Here is an 8,483-nt window from a genome sequence, read left to right on the forward strand (position 1 = left end):
AATTTTTTCCCATCCCTTTGCTGTTTCTTAATTTCTTCCCATCTCTTTCTGTCTTAGTTTCTTCCCATCTCCTGCTGTATTCAATTTCTTCCCATCTCCTGCTGTACCTCAATTTCTTCCCATCTCCTGCTGTATCTCAATTTCTTCCCATCTCTCTCTCTCTCAATTTCTTCCCTTCCCAATTTTTCCCATCCCTTTGCTGTTTCTTAATTTCTTCCCATCTCTTTCTGTATCTTGGTGTCTTCCCATCTCAATTGCTCCCCATTTTACAATTCATTTTTGTCACAAACTATTTCTTATTTTATCCCTCCAATTCTCCTCATTCTCTCACACCCACATCTTCGCACGACACATGATTAACGCCTACGCACTCCATCCTTTGTCCTTATTCCCCCTTTTATCCACTTTCTCATTTACCTCCTTCTTCAGAACCACGCCTCGTAATTTCTCCCTTAATTACATCATCACCAGAATTTATAGCTGTGCGTGGCCGCGACTCCTGGAATGCCAATTTCCACACTTCAAGAATGAAGGTATTGGTCAGTTGTCTGGAAGACCTGCCTGCCTGGCATTGTCTGCGTGTCTCGAAGGTTTTTTTTTTTTTTTCGTGGGATGGGTGTGTTGTTGGGGATGGGGAGGGGATGGGTGGCCATTTTGGGTGTTTGTTTATGGGAAGGGGGGAGGGCGTAGGTATGTTTGTTCATGTTTTAAGTACTGATAGCAGCAGTAGTTAAAGCATGAGATTTGATTGTTATTAAAAATAACGAAATAACAAATTTGGTTATTATTATTATTGTGGTTATGTTTGTTATCATTGAGGGTGTGTTAGAAGGATGATACTGATAATAGTATTGGAGAAACAAATCCACAGGTGTGTGTAAGTACATATATTTAAAGATGAATCTGTACGATTCCCCCCTTTTCAAACAGTTTCCAGAAAGCTTTCTGTACAGACCCATCTTGGAATATATGTACATATACGTAAATGTGGATTTGCTTCTTCATATCAAGACTCATGCTACTATGAGTATTTTTGAAATAAAACTATTATTGTTATTATAAATGTCACATGCTAATTAATTAGTAAGATAATATTAAACACTGTGGCCCACAGCAGATCGCACCAGACATACTGAGTAAGATTTTTTTTTTTGCAAGGTAGTGAGGAAAAGGGCAACTCACAAATCATGATAATTATAATAAATAACAATGCTACAAGAACTAATGAAAGGAAATTGACACGTTCAACCCTCCTCTTTTGTAAGAGGGGGTTTAAAGGGTCAAGACAAGGGTGGTGGTACAAGAAGGAAGCGACCCTGCAACGAAAACCAGGTCAGCTTCTACTCTGTAGAACAGACAAGCACAGTCGGCTCTGAGAGGGGGGCCGGTCGCAAATGCATTATTCTTTTCCGACCTCATTTGCTGACGTTGACGAGTAAGACGGTGGGGAAACAACAATAAAGAAGTACTTGAAGCAACAACAAAAACAACTGCAACAACAACAACAAAAACAACAGCGTTGTGGGTCGTCAGAGGCAACCTGCAGATGTATTTATTCTGCGCCGACCTCATTTCCTGACGCGGCCCGCGGAAGACGACGACAGATTTCCTCGTTTATCAGATTGCCAGCCCTATTTTTCTGATAACAGGGAAAACAGCAAGAAAATCACCCCGCTCCACAACTTCAGAAAGCAACAGGAGAGCGCATACCCCCACCCGCGCCAGCGGCGCACTGTAAGTTTGCTCGGATCCGTGCGAAATCTTCGAGACTTAAGGGATTTCCACGGCACACACAAACACATGACTGAGGCTTTCCATCAAGAACTTGATTTGGGTTTTGCGGAATTACTTTAAAAACCGACGTTGGTTATGTACCATGCGGCGTTTGGGAAAATAAACAAGTAAAGAGTGCGTCGAAGTTTCTTCTGCGCAATCGAGTTTCTTGTACAGCCACGGCCCAGGAAACTCTCAGCCGCGGGCCATTAAACTTTCAGCCATGGCCCAGTGGTGGCCTGTGTTGTTGGCACCTAAGCGGTGCCAGAGGCACGATTATGGCTAACTTTAATCTTAAATAAAATAAAAACTACTGAGGCTAGAGTGCTGCAATTGGTATGTTTGATGATTGGAGGGTGGATGATCAACATACCAATTTGCAGCCCTCTAGCCTCAGTGGTTTTTAAGATCTGAGAGCCGACAGAAAATACGGATGAACAGACGAATAGACATCTCAAGTTTTCTTTTACAGAAGACTAAAAAAAAATCCTTATCTACTTTTGGATCTATTTCAAAATCTAATCAGCAGTTCTATTTCCCATAGCTCAACTCCCTACAAAATGTCGCCAGTGCCTTTATTTGATATTTTGCAGGAATAGTAGTAGTAGTAGTAGTAGACGGGATCTGCCTTTGAAACGGCTCTCTTGCTGCACCATTACTCCTTTGCTTGTGTTTAAGTTTATTGTCTTTGTGGTACCAAATATATTTTTTCTTATAAATTCCTTCCTATTTTCAATTAATTCTTTCGATATCTCTGTAAATACAGACAAAGAAAAGGTGTTATCTTTGTAGTCCTTCCCCCCGTCCACATTAACCGCTCCCCTCCCACACATACAGTACACACACACACACACACACACACACACACACACACACACACACACACACACGTTCCGCACCCAGCCAGTCTGTTGCCGTGTTCCAATTGCATCGTAAATACCCGCGTTTTCCTTTTGTTTACATTTCTTCTTCCTGACACTTCATCAAGAAATTAGGTCACCTAATTTGCCCTGGCTTGGATTCCGGAGTTTTGTCTTTGTTGCAGGGAAGAGGTTACTTTCTCTCTCTCTCTCTCTCTCTCTCTCTCTCTCTCTCTCTCTCTCTCTCTCGTGTACCTAAAGTTTTTGGAAAAGATTGTTCGAAAATCTCTTTTTCTAAGGAAAATAGGAGAGTGGTCAAAAAGATGGCATTTGCCATTTAACTTGGATAAGTGCAGTGTTACAAATAGGAACAAACAACCCTCATGCCAACTACATGCTGCTTGGGAATGACAAAAATAGTGTAGAACAAGAAGAGGACCGTGAAGACATTATTATTACCATAAAACTGAAAAGAAGGCACAGAAACTAGTGGGATACATAAAGAGGCAGTTCAAATACAGAGACAAGGAAACGGTGCTGCAGCTTTACGCATCCATAGTTAGACCTCATCTTGAATATGCAGGACAGTTTTGGTCACTAACATTAAGAAAGGACATAAATCGATTAGAAGGAGGTACAAGCAAGAGCCACAAAGTTAATTCCATCCATTGGGCAAATAGGTTACCAAAAACGACTAGAGAGCCTGAACATGTATGGCTTAGAAACACGACGATTGCGAGGACAACTAATAGAAACATTTAAAATAGTGGAAGGCGCAACAAAAGTAGACAGTAACCTCTTCACATTAAACGAAAACCAGACAAGAAATAGTGGATGGAAACTTGTGGGAACTTCTTCACATACAAGATACGTGACACATGGAACAAACTACCACCAGAAGTTGTCAACAGCAACAGTGTGGAAGAGTTTAAAAGAAAGCTAGACAAAACCATTAGAAGAACACTGTGAATGAACAGCAAAACCTGCTCCTGGAGATAAGTGAGCACATGATATCTCCTCGGATGGACTAATAAGTCTTTGAGACATCCTAATCCTTATAACTCCTTGTAACCCTCTCTCTCTCTCTCTCTCTCTCTCTCTCTCTCTCTCTCTCTCTCTCTCTCTCCGTAAAGAAGATTCAGCCCAAAGATGCGAAACCATTAAGTAGCCCTGTTTTGTTTTTTGCCCGATCGTGTTTGTCCGCTCAGCTCGTAAATAAAGTTGTTTGTTGATCTTGGACGCCAACGCAATTGTGTCTCGTTGCAAAGTTAGATGCAAATGTTGTGTTTTATTCGGAGCAACAATTGTTGTTCCATCTACGTGCGCTTCTGACGCGAGAAATAAGTGTGATGTCATCGGAGAGAAGTAAGGAGAAAATGGAATACTGATAAGGCTGCGTCTTGAGTTGATAATAGAGAAGTATAATATAATAATAATAATAATAATAATGAGAAAGAGACGAAGAAGAAGAAGAAGAAGAAGAAGTCTGCATGTAGAACTGAAAAGAGAGAAATATCATGATGAAAATATTAATACAACAATAATAATAATAATAATAATAATAATAATAATAATAATAATAATAATAATAATAATGCTGCCTCTAGTAGAAGAAGAAGAAGAAGAAGAAGAAGAAGGCTGCATGTAGAACTGAAAAGAGAGAAGTATAATAATAATAATAATAATAATAATAATAATAATAGGGTCGCCTCTAGAAGAAGAAGAAGAAGAACAAGAAGAACAGAAGAAGAGTTGATAAAAGAGAAATGTAATAATAAAAATTATAATAATGATAATAAGAAAAGTAATAATAATAACGCTGCCTAATGAGCTGACAAAAGAGAAATAAGATAATAATACTAATGACGCTGCCTTTAGAACTGATAAAAGAGAATAATAATAATAATAATAATAATAATAATGATAATAATGAAGCTGCCTCTCAGAGGAATTTTTGATAGCATATTGCTGCCTTCGTATCACAACACCAAAATCAAATGAGTTGGAGAGAGAGAGAGAGAGAGAGAACAGCATCCTATTCCACCCCGTCATTCGCACATGCTTGTCGATGCCGGCAGAGATGCCTTCAAAGAAGAAGCCCAGGAAGCAGCCGCAAGCAAAATAGGGAAGAGAAAGTTTGGTCTCCCACGTATTAGTATACATGGCCTCTGAAGGCAGTTGTCTGTGTCAGATCTGGGAAAGGGATTCAGAGGGGGGGAGAGAGAGAGAGAGAGAGAGAGAGAGAGAAAGCAGTTGTCTGTGTCAGGTCTGGGAAAGGGATTCAGAGGGGGAGAGAGAGAGAAAGCAGTTGTCTGTGTCAGATCTGGGAAAGGGATTCAGAGGGGAGAGAGAGAGAGAGAGAGAGAGAAAGCAGTTGTCTGTGTCAGATCTGGGAAAGGGATTCAGAGGGGGAGAGAGAGAGAGAGAGAGAAAGCAGTTGTGTGTCAGATCTGGGAAAGGGATTCAGAGGGGGAGAGAGAGATAAAGAGAACCGTTGTCTGTGTCAGATCTGGGAAAGGGATTCAGAGGGGGAGAGAGAGAGAGAGTGAGAGATTTGAACAATCTAGTTCACAAGAAAGAGAAAGAGAGAGGGAGAGTTTTCAGACAATCTTGTTCAAAATCTTTAGGTAGAAGAGAGAGAGAGAGAGTTTTCACACAATCTTGTTCAAAATCTTTAGGTAGAAGAGAGAGGGAGAGAGAGTTTTCGCACAATCTTGTTCAAAATCTTTAGGTAGAAGAGAGAGGGAGAGAGAGTTTTCACACAATCTTGTTCAAAATCTTTAGGTAGAAGAGAGAGAGAGAGAGAGAGAGAGTTTTCACACAATGTTGTTCAAAATCTTTAGGTAGAAGAGAGAGGGAGAGAGAGTTTTCACACAATCTTGTTCAAAATCTTTAGGTACAAAAGAGAGAGAGAGATGCTGGGAAAAGGGTTGTTTGGAGATGCTGGGAAAAGGGTTGTTTGGAGATCTCTCTCTCTCTCTCTCTCTCTCTCTCTCTCTCAAAAGAGAAAGAGAATTGGCTAGCGACACATACCAGAAATATCTTACGCCGCGCTGTCATTTCTTCTGCAAGCAAAATTATAAATGTCTTCGCCCGTGACATTTGAATGTCAGTGTCACCCAAAGATCGCGCTGAATGCTTGATTTCCTCAGAGCCTATTTTGAAAGGCCTGTTCAATCTTTAAAAATCGTGCGCGATCTTGTAGAACCCTGCACGATCTTGAAAAATCCTGTGGATCATGAAAAATTCTGCGCGATCTTGAAGAACCCTGCTCCATCTTGAAGAATCCTGCTCCATCTTGAAGAACCCTGCTCCATCTTGAAGAATTCTGCTCCATCTTGAAGAACCCTGCTCCATCTTGAAGAATCCTGCTCCATTTTGAAGAATCCTGCTCCATCTTGAAGAATCCTGCTCCATTGAAGAATCCTGCTCCATTTTGAAAAACCCTGCTTCATCTTGAAGAACCCTGAGCCATCTTGAAGAACCCTGAACCATCTTGAAGAGCTCTGGGCCATCTTGAAGAATCCTGCTCCATCTTGAAGATTCCTGCTCCATCTTGAAGAATCCTGCTCCATCTTGAAGAACCTTGCTCCATCTTGAAGAATCCTGTTCCATTTTGAAGAATCCTGCTCCATTTTGAAGAATCCTGCTCCATCTTGAAGAACCCTGCTCCATCTTGAAGAATTCTGCTCCATCTTGAAGAACCCTGCTCCATCTTGAAGAATCCTGCTCCATCTTGAAGAACCCTGAGCCATCTTGAAGAACCCTGAACCATCTTGAAGAGCCCTGGGCCATCTTGAAGAATCCTGCTCCATCTTGAAGATTTCTGCTCCATCTTGAAGAACCCTGCTCCATCTTGAAGAATTCTGCTCCATCTTGAGGAACCCTGCTCCATCTTGAAGAACCCTGCTCCATCTTGAAGAATTCTGCTCCATCTTGAAGAACCCTGAAGCATCTTTAAGAACCCTGAGCCATCTTGAAGAACCCTAGGCAATCTTGAAGAACCCTGCTCCATCTTGAAGAACCCTGGGCAATCTCGAAGAACCCTGGGTAATCTTGAAGAACCCTGCACCATCTTGAAGAACCCTGCGCCATCTTGAAGAACCCTGCACCATCTTGAAGAACCCTGCGCCATCTTGAAGAACCCTGCACCATCTTGAAGAACCCTGCGCCATCTTGAAGAACCCTGCTCCATCTTGAAGAACCCTGAACCATCTTGAAGAACCCTGCTCCATCTTGAAGGACCCTGCACGATATTAAAAAATTCTGCGCGATCTTGAAAAATCCTGAGCGATCTTGAAAAATCCTGCAAGATCTTTAAAAAATCCTGCGCAGTTTTTCAAGAAATTCCATACGATCGTTGTAAACCTTGTAGATCTGTGAAGGTCCTGCGCAATCCAGGAAAATCTTCCGCTACCTTCAAAAATTCTGTGATCTCATTTTTAACTCTAGGGGATCTTTGAATGTCCTGTACGATCTTCAGAAATTCTGGGCAATGATGTTTAACCCCAGGGGATCTTTGACAGTCTCGTACGCTCATTTAAAAATCTGTGCGACCATATTTCACTGTAGATGATCTTTGAAATTCCTCCACGATCTTTAAAAAAATTCTTTGGTGACCTTTTTTATGACAAATTGTCTCTTGTCTCTGACTACAACTGATGCAAGAACTGGTGGCTTAGATTTTATTACCCCTTGTGGCTTCCACATTGCACACCCACTGGTGACCACGGTTTTTCATGACCCTTTGTGACCTCTCTTAGATAACCGTTGTGCTTTCACTGACCTTTCTGCCCTTGGCTTTTTGTTACCCCTTTGTGACCTCTCTTTTGAAAAAACACCGCGCTATTTTATGACCATTGGGACATTGCTTTTTAATGGCCCATTGTGACCTCTCTTTTAAATAACCACTTTGCACTTTATGACCATGGGGGTCACGATTTTTTATAACAATTGGTGACCCTTTTAAGTAACTATCTTGTTTTTTATGATCATTGGACCCTTACATTTTAATTACCATTGATGACAATATTTTCACGCCCACAGGCGACCTGGCATTTTTCTGACGCCCTGTGTAGTACCTCCCAAACTGCAGAAGGTCACAATAAGGCCTGAGAACTTCCAGAGTGAGTCAGTGCTCGAATGAGCCACCGCTGATCTAGTTCTTTTCAGCTCAGGGTCCAAATCGCAAAGATTTTCGGGTCCCTCCTATGACAGACGCCGCAGGAACCTGCTGCTCTGAATCTTTCAGTACAGCCTGAATGTCAAGGATGGCACTGTGCAAAAAAAGGCCTCTCGTCTTCTGAAGCGATAACATTTGTCGTCTTCCACAAAGTCCTGAAATATCGAACCCTTGGAGGGGGTCTACGTAATGCATTAAAGTTTTATACATAGATAGACAGAGGGACGGATAGATCATTTATAGTCTGCGTCACATAAATTGGGTAATTTTTAAGTGAGTGGGACGTTTAGTCAGACCTTACAGAGTCGATCAGACCTTCTAAAGGAAGGAGACATGCCATTCATTATAGAGACACTTTTCCATTTGCCACAGCCTACCTGCAGCAGCTGTGGAGAAACGTCCACACAGACAGAATTTCAAAGAGAGAGAGAGAGAGAGAGAACAAGACAGGACTTGTAGGGAAGAAGTTCCGTGAAACGTGTTTCACCAGAAACCTCCAGTTATATCCGGTCAGGAAAAAATCAATGGCAGCCTTTAAGCCGGTCACTGTGTTGAATCCAGAAGTAATTCGTCTAAATCAATAAGGTTCTCGTACTCCAACAACACCCCCTACCCCCAACCCCCCACCCCACCACTCCAGTTACCCCCTGTCCCACATTTATCGCTCT

At 41.7% G+C, this 8,483-nt stretch overlaps 1 protein-coding gene across 1 annotated transcript in view; it reads left to right on the forward strand.

Moving 5' to 3' along the window:
- Positions 1 to 8,483, forward strand: part of Mct1 (Monocarboxylate transporter 1) — a 99,947-nt gene that overhangs the window by 43,140 nt on the left and 48,324 nt on the right. The gene's annotated exons all lie outside the window — the stretch shown is intronic.

The sequence above is a fragment of the Macrobrachium rosenbergii genome, chromosome 45 (genome assembly GCF_040412425.1).
Source record: "Macrobrachium rosenbergii isolate ZJJX-2024 chromosome 45, ASM4041242v1, whole genome shotgun sequence".
Taxonomy (NCBI): Eukaryota; Metazoa; Arthropoda; class Malacostraca; order Decapoda; family Palaemonidae; genus Macrobrachium; species Macrobrachium rosenbergii.